General features: G+C 33.8%; 1 protein-coding gene across 8 annotated transcripts in view; it reads right to left on the bottom strand.

Moving 5' to 3' along the window:
- LOC144963337 (uncharacterized) overlaps positions 1–16,106 on the bottom strand; it is a 247,965-nt gene that overhangs the window by 35,244 nt on the left and 196,615 nt on the right. The window contains exon 1 of one of the 8 annotated variants that reach the window (XM_078897283.1): positions 446–1,078. The exons of the other annotated variants lie outside the window; for them this stretch is intronic. The gene's annotated coding sequence lies outside the window, so the exon portion shown is untranslated. Of the gene's footprint in view, positions 1–445; positions 1,079–16,106 lie in introns of those variants that run through there. 8 annotated transcript variants of the gene reach the window in all.

Raw genomic sequence — 16,106 nt, 5'->3', positions numbered from 1 at the left:
TTTTTTGTTTTTTTTTTTTTTGGGGGGGGGGGGGGTTGGACTTTGGATTTTTCTTTCTGCTTTGTCTGGCTCCGTTTCATAGATACCTTTTATATAGCGCGATATCCACTAAACGTGCTCAAAGCGTTTTACAAAGGGTCACTGACCAACAGCAACACTTTTCATATTCATGTAGGACAAGACACGACGCTTATGAGGCGATATATTATTATTACAATTAATATTACCATTTTTTCCCGGACAGAGACAATGCTTTAACTGCCAGGTACTCATTTTACACCTGAGTACAATGAAAGAATGTTAGTAAATAGCCTTTTCCAAGGACTCAACTGTGCGCCGAGCGAGTGTCAAATCCAGGACCTTCGATCCGAAAGCGAGTGTCATATGACAAGACCACATAGCCAAAGGACATGGTTGGCCTATTAAATCAAAATAATTTGCTTACCATATAAAAAATAATCCTGTTTATCCAAAAACCTGTTTATCCGGAACAAACAACTAGGCTTACTCTGTACTACATATTTTATGCTCAATTAAATTTACATTACTACATCACAACCAGTACTAAAATTTATGTAGAAATTACTTCAAAGATCAAATAACCAACGTTAGAAAGCTTAATAACCCAACTATCAAAAGCGCCGAATGTCTGTGTTATTGTGTTGTTAACAAACCACTGCGCTGTGTTGTGCCAAAACATAAACACAAGAAAAGAAAAGTAAAGCGGAATATCCCAATAAATCACATTAATGAATGCGCCACACTCAATGACAACATACTCGTGTCCATTGTCACCTTAATGTGTCAAAACAAACACACTTCGGGCCTTGAAGTGACAATCTGAGCTGACCACAGTGATAAATTATTGATAATAACAATAAAAATTATATAAGTTATTAGAAAATAAATCTCCGCTAAGAACAACACATTATTATCATTATTATTATTATTATCATCGTCATTATTATTATAGCGAATCCGCCTTTAAAATCAACAGTTGAATGACAGTCGATAATACACTTAAGTTTGAACTAAAAATATATAAAGTGTGTTCGCAGAAGTTTAGCGCTCGCTGTGTGACTCACTCCCATGCATGGATGCACACATCCCCCATAATATACTGTATTTTAACTATCTAGTTAAGCTAACTGCAAAACTCTTGAAAAACAAATATTTTAAAAATTTTGGCTAGAAAACTCGTCCTTCAAATATCGATCGATTTAAATGACCCTCGTCTTGGCAAAAACACTCAAGCCTGGGACCCGCGGGTCCCAGGCTTGAGTGTTTTTGCCAAGACGAGGGTCATTTAAATCGATCGATATTTGAAGGACGAGTTTTATGGCCAAATTTTTTAAAACGTGTTTATCCAGAGTAAGGCAGTTAATTGGTTAGCACGGGACACATAGCAGGGCAGGTGGTAAACAGTCTACTGGGTTCAGGGAACTGCCAAATTATGTCGGTGACATCTTTTTTTTTTTAAAATAAATATTTTAAAAATCTGTCTTTTATATAAGTTTGTTTGTTTGCTTATTTTTTGTTTTGTTGTTTGGAAGGTAAATAGGATTATCTATACAATATTGACAAGTCCTGCATTTTTGTGTTTGTCGTTGTAGAGAGAAAGAGCACCTGTCAAAGTATCTTCTTTTTAATCCAATGAAGTCTGCCCATCAAGCTTATGAATGTAAATAATTAAACGTCTACTTATTTACACGTCAGTTAACCCAAATTGTTATGGGCTCATTGTTGTAATGGATAGATATACTCTCAAAGCAACGCAAAAATATTGTCCATTACAACAATGTTAAATCAGGCCCATATTGTTAATGGGAACAGCTCCATGTCTAACTATTTGCAGTTTTCATTGTTGTAATGGAAATACTCTCAAACCAAATCTTACTTACTTACTTACTTACTTACTTACTTACTTACTTACTTACTTACTTACTTACTTATCCGAACCAGCGACTCTATCCCTAACAGTGTTAATTCAGACCCATATTTTGTGCAGTCGGTTTTCAAGCCTGCACACATTATCGTGTGCACCTAGAAACGAGATCAATGAGTTGGCGAAAGTGTTGGAAGTTGGAAGCATTGACTACACTGCTTAATGTGCTAAAAATTATGAATTCTAAACCTCAACAAAAATGCCCGCATCTTTCGGAATGTTCAAAACTAAAATCTTACGCAGCCAATTTAGATGAGTTAATCCCGTGATTTTATATACTACAACCTTCATTTTTTTAAAATAGATCTTTTATATAACGCAATAGCCACTAAACGTGGTCAGAGCGCTTTATAATAGGTCCTTAGCGAACACAACATGTAAAAAAATTGAGCTTTTATATAGAGCAATATCAACTAAACGTGTTCAAAGCACTTTACAAGGGGTCAAAGGCCAACAGCAACATGTAATATGTAGGACATGATGCCTGTAGGCGATAATACATTTTTTCTCGGACAGAGACAACGCTGTTAAATGCCAGGTACTCATTTTACACCTGAGTACGGTGAGAGAATATGAGTAAAGAGCCTTTCCAAGGACTCAACTATGCGCCGAGCGAGGCTCGAACCCAGGACCTTCCGATCCGAAAGCGAGTGTCATACTACTAGACCACATAGCCACACATGTAGGAAAAAGACATGGCGCCTGTTAGGAATGTGAGTAAAGAGCCTTTTCCAAGGACTCAATTATATATATATATATATAAAATATATATATTAGTTGTGTGTGTGTGTATGTATATGATTATTTTTAAAGATGCGTTGAATTGTTGAACAGGTAGAGAATTGACCTCCTATGGAGGCCTATGAGAGAAGGTCGACGGTCCCTGGCCATGAATAGGCGTAACCTCCTCAACCATTCATTGGCGTCCCAAACTCGCCTCTATGGAACCGTCAATGTTCGTGACGCCACAGATCACAATAATAACCGATCACGTGATGAAGGTATTGTTACATTATATCGCTTCAGTAAAGATTTTTTTGTAAATAAAACATACTATAATAAGAGTGGGCTTAAGGGGAGGAAGGGGGGGGGGGGTGTTTGAATGAAAACATAATGGATCTGTGGGAAAAGTGAGGTAAAGAAGCTGAGAATAGGAAAACAATATTAAAGATGACAGACGTTTGCTGACAAAATGCACTTTTTCAAATATATAAATCTGAAAAAAGTATGGTTATGAAACAGTGCCAGATGTTTACATATATGCAGGTCTGACATCCAAATCCACTTAAAATTAAAATTGAGCTCTTTTATAGAGCAATATCCACTAAACGTGCTCAAAGCGCTTTACAAGGGGTCCCTGGCCAACAGCAACATATAACATGAAGGACGGGACATGACGCCCGTTAGGCGGTATTACTCGTGCATTTTTTTTTCGGACAGAGACAACGCTGTTAAAGGCTAAGTACTTATTTTACACCTGAGTACGGTGAGAGCATGTGAGTAAAGAGCTTTCTCCAAGGACTCAACTATGCGCCGAGCGAGGCTCGAACCCAGGACCTTCCGATCCGAAAGCGAGTGTCACACCACTAGAACACATAGCGCACTTATGGGCCTAGTTTAACATTATTGTAATGGAAAATATTTTGCGTAATTTTTTATTTTATTTATTTTTTTTTTTTTTTTGAGATTTCTATTACAACAATGAGCCCATAAGGAATTGGGTTATCAGACCTACAAAAAAGTGCACGTCGTATTTAATCGATTTATATTTGAAGTAAAAGTTCTCTATCCATCAAAACAAAAGAATAAAATGTGTTTAGCCAGTGTATTCTACAATTATTGTATCGAACGGGGATGTCTTGAAAGGAATAAACTACTTATTTAATATGCTGAGGTAGACATAACATTCTAACATAGAGATGAATAGGATTAGATAAGGACTTCGTAAAAAAGGGATTAAGTTATTATATCGCGAGAGTTGGCAAACAAAATTACCATCTATACAAGCGTAACACAATTTATATACCTGATCAAACATAATAATATATAATAAACATCGGAGCCGGGCGTTTAATTCGAAAATAATGCACACAAATTCAACATGATATTGCAACAAATTTAACACCCAATGCACACATTCAACAGATTTCGAGTCTTTGTGTGATCCAACTATGAAGACTAGAGAGTAATCTAAAGAAAGTTCCTATCTATCTATATCTAGGTTACAGATCTATACTGCCATATTCTGAAAAACACGTAATCTAAATTTTGGCCATAAAACTCGTCCTCAAAATATCAATCAATTGAGATGAGATCGTAATCTAAAGAAAGTTCCTATCTATCTATATCTAGGTTACAGATCTATACTGCCATATTCTGAAAAACACGTAATCTAAATTTTGGCCATAAAACTCGTCCTCAAAATATCAATCAATTGAGATGAGATCGTAATCTAAAGAAAGTTCCTATCTATCTATATCTAGGTTACAGATCTATACTGCCATATTCTGAAAAACACGTAATCTAAATTTTGGCCATAAAACTCGTCCTCAAAATATCAATCAATTGAGATGAGATCGTAATCTAAAGAAAGTTCCTATCTATCTATATCTAGGTTACAGATCTATACTGCCATATTCTGAAAAACACGTAATCTAAATTTTGGCCATAAAACTCGTCCTCAAAATATCAATCAATTGAGATGAGATCGTAATCTAAAGAAAGTTCCTATCTATCTATATCTAGGTTACAGATCTATACTGCCATATTCTGAAAAACACGTAATCTAAATTTTGGCCATAAAACTCGTCCTCAAAATATCAATCAATTGAGATGAGATCGTAATCTAAAGAAAGTTCCTATCTATCTATATCTAGGTTACAGATCTATACTGCCATATTCTGAAAAACACGTAATCTAAATTTTGGCCATAAAACTCGTCCTCAAAATATCAATCAATTGAGATGAGATCGTAATCTAAAGAAAGTTCCTATCTATCTATATCTAGGTTACAGATCTATACTGCCATATTCTGAAAAACACGTAATCTAAATTTTGGCCATAAAACTCGTCCTCAAAATATCAATCAATTGAGATGAGATCGTAATTTAAAGAAAGTTCCTATCTATCTATATCTAGGTTACAGATCTATACTGCCATATTCTGAAAAACACGTAATCTAAATTTTGGCCATAAAACTCGTCCTCAAAATATCAATCAATTGAGATGAGATCGTAATCTAAAGAAAGTTCCTATCTATCTATATCTAGGTTACAGATCTATACTGCCATATTCTGAAAAACACGTAATCTAAATTTTGGCCATAAAACTCGTCCTTCAAATTTCAATCGATAGAAATGAATCTCATCATCTCAAAAATTATGAAACCTGAGACTTCGCAAATCCCAGGTTTGAGAGAGTTTGCCGAGATGATGGCCATTTCAAGCACAATTTTTTCTGGCCAAAATTTCAAAAACGAGTCCTATTTTCATTGTCCAGTAGGGATAATATTAGTAAAACTTTAACAAAATCCAATTTTATTGGGTCACTCCTCACGGTCAAAAGACAAAGACTTGAACATTAAAAAAATATTTTTTTCGGTTTAAATTTATTACTTTTTTTTCAACCAATGTAAAACGCATTGAGCATTATATATTTTTAAAATGCTCTATACAAATGTCATTCATAATAATAATGATAGTAATAATAATAATAATAATAATGATAGTAATAATAATAATAATAATAATATAATAATAATAATAATAATAATAATAATAATAATAATAATAATAATAATAATATATAATAATATATAATAATATAATAATAATAATAATAATAATAATAATAATAATAATATATAATAATAATAATAATAATAATAATAATATAATAATAATAATAATATAATAATAATAATAATAATAATAATAATAATAATAAAAATAATAATAATAATATAATAATAATAATAATAATAATAATAATAATAATAATAATAATAATAATAATAATAATGATAGTAATAATATATAAATAATAATAAATAATAATAATAATAATAATAATAATAATAATAATAATAATAATAATAATAATAATAATAATAATAATTATAACAACAATCTTAGTAACACAATCATATACGTATATCGAATCGTTTTCCATCAATGCCACGTTCAAATTTTTGAGGGAAAACTTTACTGATCATGTCATTGTTTACAACAGACTCAGCGATATCCTGAGGGATGCTCTGTCTATAGATAGTATGCAGATGACGTCACTCGGGTCTTTGTTATTGTTTTTTTTTGCCATCCGCGTTTATGAGTAATGCTCACTGAACTGTATTAACCCGACTATAAACGTTCATGGATACACACAGTTTTGTGTGTTGGTCCGTTATACTTCCGGATGGCAATGTTATGGACTTTTTAGCCAAGCGCATACTATCTATAAGATAAGGAAATAATATTCAACATCTAAGAAGAATCAGATCAGAGATTAGATAGTAAATTGTATGTAAAAGTAAAAGCGGTGTGATTTCTATATCATGTCAGTGGATTATCTATATTGTCCCTTTTGTTTTGATTTGTCTGTTTCTTTCCTCTTTGTAAAATTTTTTGTTTGTTTCATTGTCATTTGGTTTGGTTTGTTTTGTTGGGGTTTTTTGGGTTTTTTTTGTTTGTTTTTTAAATTGCTTTGTTTTTGTTTATTTTGTGTTTGTGTGTGTGTGTGTGTGTGTGTGTATGTATACGTGTGTGTGTGTGCGTGTGTGTGTGTGAGGCGGGGGGGGGGTTCTTATTTGTTTGTTTTCTTTTGTTGCTGTTTGTTTTTGCTTGTTTATTTTTTGTTTTGTGTTGTTTTTTGTGGGGTTTATTGTTTGTATATTTTGTCTTTTGTTTTTTTATTGTTGGGGTTTTTTTGTTTGTTTTTTGTTTTTTGTTTTTTTTGTTTGTTTTTTATTTGGGGGGGAGGGGGGTAGGGTTTGTTTGTTTTAAGGGGAAGAGTTGTCTGTTATTTTTAATGGGTTATTTTAAATGTTCATCACTGGCTTTGCTATTGGCTCTCTCAACACATTCCAGTCATATATCAAAACATCGCATTGAAGTGTCACACGACCTGACCTGTGCATGCAAGACATGATAATTCGGCTGTCCAGCCAGATCTTCTACACGGAGTTAAGGAAGGCGTCTGACAGGAGAGTTAGCATTACTGTGTATAGATAGAATGCGCTTGGCCAAGGAGTTCACAACATTGCCATCCGGAAGTATAACGGACCAACACACAAACTCTGTGTAACCATGAACTTTTATAGTCTGGTTAATACAGTTTAGTGAGAACAACTCACAAACGCGGATGGCAAAAACAATAACAAAGGCCTGAGTGGCGCCATCTGCATACTATCTATAGATAGCATGCAGATGACGTCACTCAGGCCTTTGTTATTGTTTTTATAGATAGTATGCAGATGACGTCACTCAGGCCTTTGTTATTGTTTTTGCCATCCGCGTTTGTGAGTTGTTCTCACTAAACTGTATTAACCAGACTATAAAAGTTCATGGTTACACAAGAGTTTGTGTGTTGGTCCGTTATACTTCCGGATGGCAATGTTGTGAACTCCTTGGCCAAGCGCATACTATCTATATTATGTGTGTTCATCGATGACACAATGTGTATGACACGATGACATATTTTGGACATCGTTCAACTGAAATGGAGCGAGGGGCTGACCATAAAACACTATTACTATCACTATCAGTTAACCACGCAAAACAACGTGAGCTTTTTATATAGCGCAATATCCACTAAACGTGCTTAAAGTGCTTTGAGGGGCTGACCTTAAAACACTATTTCTATCACTATCAGTTAACCACGCAAAACAACGTGAGCTTTTTATATAGCGCAATATCCACTAAACGTGCTTAAAGTGCTTTGGGGGGCTGACCTTAAAACACTATTTCTATCACTATCAGTTAACCACGCGAAACAACGTGAGCTTTTTATATAGCGCAATATCCACTAAACGTGTTTATTGCGCTTTATTTACAAAAGGTCCCTGACCAAAAACAACATGTAACATGTAGAACGAAACATGGCGCCTGTGAGGCGATATTTTTAAAAAAATAATTCTGACAGAGACAACGCTGTTAACGGCCAGGTACTCATTTTAAACCTGAGTACGGTGACAGAATGTGAGTAAAGAGCCTTTTGCAAGGACTCAATTATGCGCCGAGCGAGGCTCGAACCTAGGAACTTCCTATCCGAAAGCGAATGTCATACCACTAGACCACATAGCCTCACATACAAAAAACAACTGACAAAACTGTTGATTTCAGTATGAACTGTCATGCACAGGGAGTATTATTCACCTTAATCCGTGGAGTTAAAAAGATTTTACAACCGGTCATTCTATATTTTGATACACATATGAATATGTGTATATTGTGTGTGAGAAAATGTGACCCTCCGTCTCAAAACGGTATTATGTCGGGATAATTCAGACCCCAGAAAGTGAATTTAGAGATAGAATGATGAGAAATTGGACCTTAGAAGTTTTTTCAAAGCAAAAAAAGAGTATTTATACTCCAGCATGACGTAGAGAAATTAAACCCAAGTTTGATATTTGTGGCTATGAATTCAATTTCCCTAACCGAGTGCATCCCGACATAATACCGCTTTGACACGGCGGGTCACAAATGCTTATTCCTGATTGATGTTACATTAAATATTTGGTGTCAAATTTCAATGCATGTTTTCATTGAAGCCCATTGGGATTAGCATGGGTATAAAATGCTACATGCCGGATGAATGAATGAAACTCAAGTCGTACACTGAGAAAACATGTTTTAAAAACATTTTGGCCAGAAAGTTCGTCCCATCCTTCAAATACCGATCGATTAAAATGACCATCATCTTGCCAAAAAAACTTTTTCAAACCTGGGACTTTTATGAAGACTTCCTTGAAGTCACAGGTTTTAGAGTTTTTGACGAGATTAAGGGTCATTTTAATCGATCGATATTTTAAGGACGAGTTTTCTGGCCAAAATTTTAAATACAGTTTTTTTTTGTTTTGTTTTTTCTCTATAAAGCACGGCAGAATTTGGGAATTGCGAGAGACTGATTTATGTTTTATTCAGTCTGATGTTCTCTATGGATCAAAATTGGAGGTTTGGGGGCGGGGGGGGGGGGGGTGTCACGGTATGTATAATCAGGGACGGCTGGTAATAATGGGCAGGGTGGGCAAATACCAGCCTGTTTTTTCAAGTTATATGCTGTAATACCAGGTCTGAAATAATCAAATTTAAATTAGATAATTTCAAAAGTTACTACTTAAACATGATACTTCGTACTGAAATCAATTTGTGTGTATTTTTGATAGATTGCGAATCACCATGCACCCCTGAATGCATAAACCAGGATACGCTCCTGTTCTTTTTTTAATCACAACCCCCCCCCCCCCCCCCCCCCCCAAACCACTCCACTCCGCCCACATCGTCATCTCATCGTCACGTCGCCTGACGATTTTCGCTGTCTGGCCTCTCTAGTACTAGGTCGGGCTAATTCAAATGAGCCCACCTTATTAACCAGTGAAAACTAAATAGGGATTTTGGCAAACGAACTTTCTCTTATTTATTGCCTTACTTGTGCTGGTACCATTGATGTAATGACTTTGGGAAGGTTCCAGTATTGAATTAAATTTATTAATTTACTAATTTTATATCAATTTAGTATTAATTTGTGTTGTTTTTATATATTTGTTTATCCATTTAAACCATTTCTTTTTTTCTCGTTTTCTTTAGTGCTTCTCAAAACTCATTTATTTAAATTGTTTTCTTATTTGTTTTTTGTTGTTGTTGTTTTTTTTTTGTTTTTATTTTGTTTTGTTTTTTAACAAATTAATTTGTTAGTTTTTTTTTATTCTTAAAGTAATTACCGCTGTATTTTTATTGCCAGACAAAATAATTTTGCAAAACAATGCAATTTTCTATTGTATTCCGTCTAATAAAACAAAACACTTTTATTCAAAAGTCACGACTAAATAAATATATAAAATACAACCACCATTTTGGTTTTCTCAAAAATTGAATTAGTATACGAGAAATACTCTTCTGAGAAAGGAGAGAGTTGAATTCTAACTAAGTTATAGAGGAAATAAATACGTTTAATATAAAGGAAGGGTGGGCAGATTCCGTACTTGCCCGTCCTGAAGCTAATACATACATAATATAGTTCGCGATGAAAAGCGGGAAGCTAGGGGTTGGTTGTGTGAGGAGTAAAGATAACACGGTCATTATTGTGATAGTCTAACGAATGCATGAGGAGAGATTGGTAACATTATTTTGTCTTAATTGTATTGTATGAAGTATTGGCGAAAGCCTAAGATTAAATAAACTTTGTTTTTGTTTGCCTTATTTTGACTATGGAACTAATACTTGTCATAGCAGACCTTGAAATAGGAAAATAAAAGATCGCAGTTTTCAGGGCTAATAAAATCGTAGATATTTTAACTACCCTTTAAAAAAATCACCGGAATTTTCGTCTGTTTTGATAGATATCAAATTTTAAAAGACGAGAAAAAAAATGATTGGAAAAGTAATAATGATGGTGATGGTGGTAGTGATAGTGGTAGCGGTGGTGGTAGTAGTAATGATGGTGGTGGTAGTAATGATGATGGTAATATTATTATCATTATTATTATTATTATTATTATTATTATTATTATTATTATTATTATTATTATTATTATTATTATTATTATTATTATTATTATTATTATTATTATTATGATCATTATTATTATTATTATTATTATATTATTATTATTATTATTATTATCGTTATTGTTATTGTTATTATTGTTATTATTGTTATTATTATTATTATTATTATTATTATTATTATTATTATTATTATTATTATTATTATTATTATTATTATTATTATTATTATTACTATTACTATTACTATTAGTATTATTATTATTATTATTATTATTATTATTATTATTATTATTATTGTACGTATTGGTGGTACTATTATTGTTGTATTTTTTTTTTGTGGTTATTAATGGTATCAGTTTATTATTTGGTTCTATTTACCATTTTTTCCACTTTCATGTATGTGGTCATCAAATTGTATGATTTATTGTCGAAAGCCTAAGATTGAATAAACTTTGTAATATCGTATGGTAACTATCATTGTCGACGACATCGTCGTTGTCGTCATCATCATCATCATCATCATCATCATCATCAATCATCATCATCATCATCATCATCAGCATCATCATCATTAACAACAACAACAATATTAACAAGTACTACAATAGCAATAAAAACAATATCAACATCATCATACAATTTCCGTTATCGTCTCCACAACTATCATTCTAACCAACAGCACCACCAAAACCACTATCATAATTACATCCTCCTCCACCACCACCACCACCACCACCGCTACCACTATTCCAACCACTACCACCACCGGCACAATCATTCTAACCACCAAGACAGCAGTAAAAATGATGCAATTTGAGCTCTGAATGAAAATCGAGTCATATCGCTGTTGTTGCTTCTCGATGAAAACTTTAATGTTACTACATACTACTGAAAACCAGTAATGTAACAGAAATATTAATCTCGCCGTTGAGGGATTAAAGCATCTCTTTAATTTTTCAGAGTGAACGAAATGGACTTGTATTGTCAAGGTGTTGTCGCATTTTGTCTCGTCGCTTTATTTTTTTGTTGTATTCTTTCGTGATTCATTTTTGATTACGTTTGGAATAATTAAAATCTACTGGTATTGTCATTTCATTGTGAATGTTATTATTTGTGGTTGAAATATTATTTTTTAAAGGTGAAAGAAAATTAATTAAAATAAAATAAAATAAATAAATAAATACTATAATAAATACATTAATTGATAAAAAAAATAAATATATATATATATGACCGAATCATCTTTGCCCCACCACTGTATATAGGCTAGAACCGCCACTATGTATAATTGTCCTGGGACTTGAACCACTCGTAAATTATAGCAATGTTTTCTTAAAAAGACAAGATTCAAGATAAATGATAAAACCCAAATACAAGTCTAGATCTGATTTCTATCTTTTTTTTTTCCTTCAGTTATTATTTTAATAATTTGACTTACTTTTCTCATATTCAAAAGCTAATATCTCTATAATATAAACAGCAAGATAGTTGCCATATTGGCAGATGTTTTACTAAATTCTAAAATGTTTTGAAAATTAAAAAAAATAACGATAAGTGTTTAATTGTAAGCTCCATTTTATTAAACGAAGACAGATACTGTGGACGTTGCGGGTTTTCCCCTTTATCAACATAATTACAATTCCACACTTATCGTTATGTTTTCCTTCGAGCTTAAAGCAGCGACATTTTCATTGAAATGTTTTGAAGGCATTTTTGCTAGAATATAACCATATTTATATTTTCTTTCTTATCTCTTGTTAAGGGGGTTATGGGAGAAGTCATATTTTAATAATTCTCCTTTATAATATCTTATAGAGAAGCAATAATTTTAAATCAAAGATAAAATACACACTCACCACTCATTTTATAGAAGAAAATGGTGTAAAAATCATTTCCTTAAATTCAAATGTTCATTCATAATTCGGGTAGATAGAAAATATATAGAACTCTAAATGTTATTCATAATTTTCTACACAAAATGAAAACAATGTGATTGATGTAAATATTTTACGTCCTTATCATCAACTGAATTGTTACTTTTTAAAGCGTTGTTTGGCGTTAAACATCAAAATTATCTGGGCACCCTAACGATTTTAACCATTCTATCCATAATAATTACAGGCATAGAGCCCTGTGCTTTGACTACGAGCTACCGCGATTGTTATCAGCTATGCAGATCAAATTGATACATTTATGCTAAATATGTAAACCTTTGAAAGAATTTCATTCTAGTGACGTAGATGGGAGCAAAAAAAAAATAATAATAATTCAGCATTTACTGGTCCGTAGCTGCATAAACAAATTATAAATCATATGCGTTGTGTAATTTTTATTTCCCTCGTAGTTATCCAATGCTTTTTATTATTTTATAAACAGTTGATTGTGTTGTTGTTGTTGTTACTATTACAATTTTTTTTAATTTTATTTTTGGTGTTATTGTTAATGAATGTTCGTTAACATTGTTATTGTAAATGTAACGAAAGAGTGATCATGAATAGGCTTCGGATGGAAAGAAAACAGACAGTGGACACGTCTTGAGTGCTGACGAAGGGTTTGTACCCGAGACGTCCATTGACTGTTTTGTTTACATTCGAAGCCTTTCCATTATCACATTTTCGTTTGTATTGTCAACCACCCCCCCCCCCCCCCCCCCCCCCCCCCCCCCCCCCCCCACGCTCTCTATTGTAAATTTATTACTGTTTAATTCTGACTTGGTGAAAAAATACTTTGATATCTCCAGTTTCAGACTTTTGACAAGTTTTGGCCACATTTTAACCTGCTGAACCTGTGTTCGATCTGGCGGAAAGTACGTTGCGATGAATTTAGCGATATACCCAAAGGATAGCAAGAAATTGCTAATGTCTGTTCAGGCAATGTAGCTCTGAAAGACAATAATTTGTCAATCTATCAATATATGAAATAAATGTTTCCTGGCCGAAATATGAAAAAAAAATCGGGTTTGAATGTAACCCCCCCCCCCCCCCTGCCCACTACGCAGTGCGGCTATGTGATCTAGTGGTATGACACTCGCTTTCGGATCGGAAGGTCCTGGGTTCGAGCCTCACGCTAGGCGCATAGTTGAGTCCTTGGAAAAGACTCTTTACTCACATTCTCTCACCGTACTCAGGTGTAAAATGAGTACCTGTTCGTACAACAGCGTTGTCTGTGTCCGAAAAATTGTAATATCGCCTAACAGGCGTCATGTCCCGTCCTACATGTTAAATGTTGCTGTTGACCAGGGACCCCTTGTAAAGCGCTTTGAGCACATTTAGTGGATATTGCGCTATATATAGCTCTTTTTTTTTAATTGTGTAGCTAGGCGTGCTTGATCAAGTGGAAAGTACATTGCAATCGACTAGCATCCTATCCAAAAGGTAGAAAGCAAATTCTATAGTCCTTTTCATGGTATAGAATCAGGGATAAAATCCTGCTCCACGGGTTACGTGTCTCTGAAGGACTACGGTTTTTTTTTTGTTTTTTTTGGATTTTTTTTTTTTTTGGGGGGGGGGGGGGGTTAATTGTTTTGTTTTGTTTTGTTTTTGGTATGTGTACGATAGACACGTCCGTGACGAATGGAAACAAAATGCCATATTCGTACCGCTATGAATGACTGTCAACTTTCAAAACGGGAGTTCTCATGAAAGTTGACATCGTAAATCGTATAGCTAGCTACATATAACATATCATATATAATTGAATTCAAAAACCCCTTCTGTTTGATGCAGGTGGTAAACATTCCATTTAGTATATTATTATCCATAACTTGATCAGATACACCAGCCCAGTACTACCGTACTCAGAAAAATAACCAATTTAAAAAAAAATTTGGCCAGAAAACTCGTCCTCCAAATATCCATCAATTACAACGACCCTAATCTTGTTTAAAAATGTCAAACATGAGACTTCACGGAAGTCACAGGTTTGGGAGTTTTTGACAAGATGAGGGTCATTTTAATCGATGGATATTTGAAGGACGAGTTTTCTGGCCAAATTTTTTGTAATGTTTTTTTTTTTTTTTCAGGGCCCTGCAGAGTTAGGGTATCTATATTATTTTTTTTCTATCGTACACTGAGAAAATGCCTTTTATGCATTTTGGCTGGTAAAGTTTTCATTCAAATATCGACCGATTAAAAATTTTAATGTAATCAACTTGAAAAAAATATTCTTTAACCTGACACTTTTATTATAAAATTGGAGAGGGGGGGGGAGGGGAGGGGGGAGAGGGAGTGTCATTTTCATCGACGATAATTATTATTAACGTAAGAGTAAAAGATTTCAGGCCAAAATGAGATAGATGTGTTTTGTTACCGTGCGAAAGAGTTCTGATATGTGCAGTCAAGTCAAATTCCAAACAGGGAATGAAAAGCCGGGTTTGTTTACATACTAGTGGAATTGCAATTTAACGAAGGCAATGAGTCGTGAACGCCGATATCAAAGTTCAAAGCAAGGGAAAACCAGTGATAAATTTTTATCATTGCCTTCTTTAACCAGCAGTTGACTGCATAATTCTGAGGAGACATGTATTTAAAAATTTTGGACAGAAAACTCCTCCTTCAAATATCCATCGATTTAAATGACTCTCATCTTGGCAGAAGCGCTCAAACTTAGGATCGTGCACGGTCCCTAGTTTGAGAGCTTTCGGCAAGATGAGGGTCATTTAAATCGATCGATATTTGAAGGACGAGTTTTCTGGCCAAATTTTTAAAAACGTGTCTTTCCAGAGTAAGGCAGTTAATTGGTTAATTATACTAGTGAATACAGCAAGCACGGTGTGAAATTCTGTTATAGTTAGATAGTTGCTTTATAAGTTTACCACTTGATAAAAGTTTACGCTTGATAAACTTCAAAATAAAAGTTTCGTTGGTTTGTTTTGACACACTGGAGCCCAATTAATACATGCAACTCATTAATTCTTATTATAGATATTATGCGCTTGGTTAAGAAACTCACAACATTGCCATCCGGAAGTATAACGGAGCAACACACAACACTATGTGTGTAACCTTTAACGTTTATAGTCTGGTTAATACAGTTTAGTGAGAATTACTTATAAATGTGGATGGCAAAAAACAATAACAAAGACCTGATTGACGTCATTTTCGTTCTATCTATAAATATGACATGGCTAGAATTGGCATCAAATTTGCCATTCTGTTCATTCTATGAAAAGACTGGCAATAAAACACGTTGGGCGCAACATACACCGTGAAACAGTTGAGAAACATTTGTAATAATATAGGAATATTTAGGAGGCAAAGGTAGGAGAAGGGGAAGAAGAAGAAGAGGAAGAAGAAGAAGAAGAGAAGAAGAAGAAGAGAAGAAGAAGAAGAAGAAGAAAGAAGAAAAGAGAGAAGAAGAAGAAGAAAAGAAGAAGAAGAGAAGAGGAGGAGGAGGAGGAGGAGAGGAGGAGGAAAGGAGGGGTGGTGGAGGAGAGGAGG

This window comes from Berghia stephanieae, chromosome 1 (assembly GCF_034508935.2).
Source record: "Berghia stephanieae isolate SIO BIC M18660-M18661 chromosome 1, UCSD_Bste_1.3, whole genome shotgun sequence".
Lineage (NCBI taxonomy): Eukaryota > Metazoa > Mollusca > Gastropoda > Nudibranchia > Aeolidiidae > Berghia > Berghia stephanieae.
This window is presented reverse-complemented; position numbering and strand designations above follow the sequence as displayed.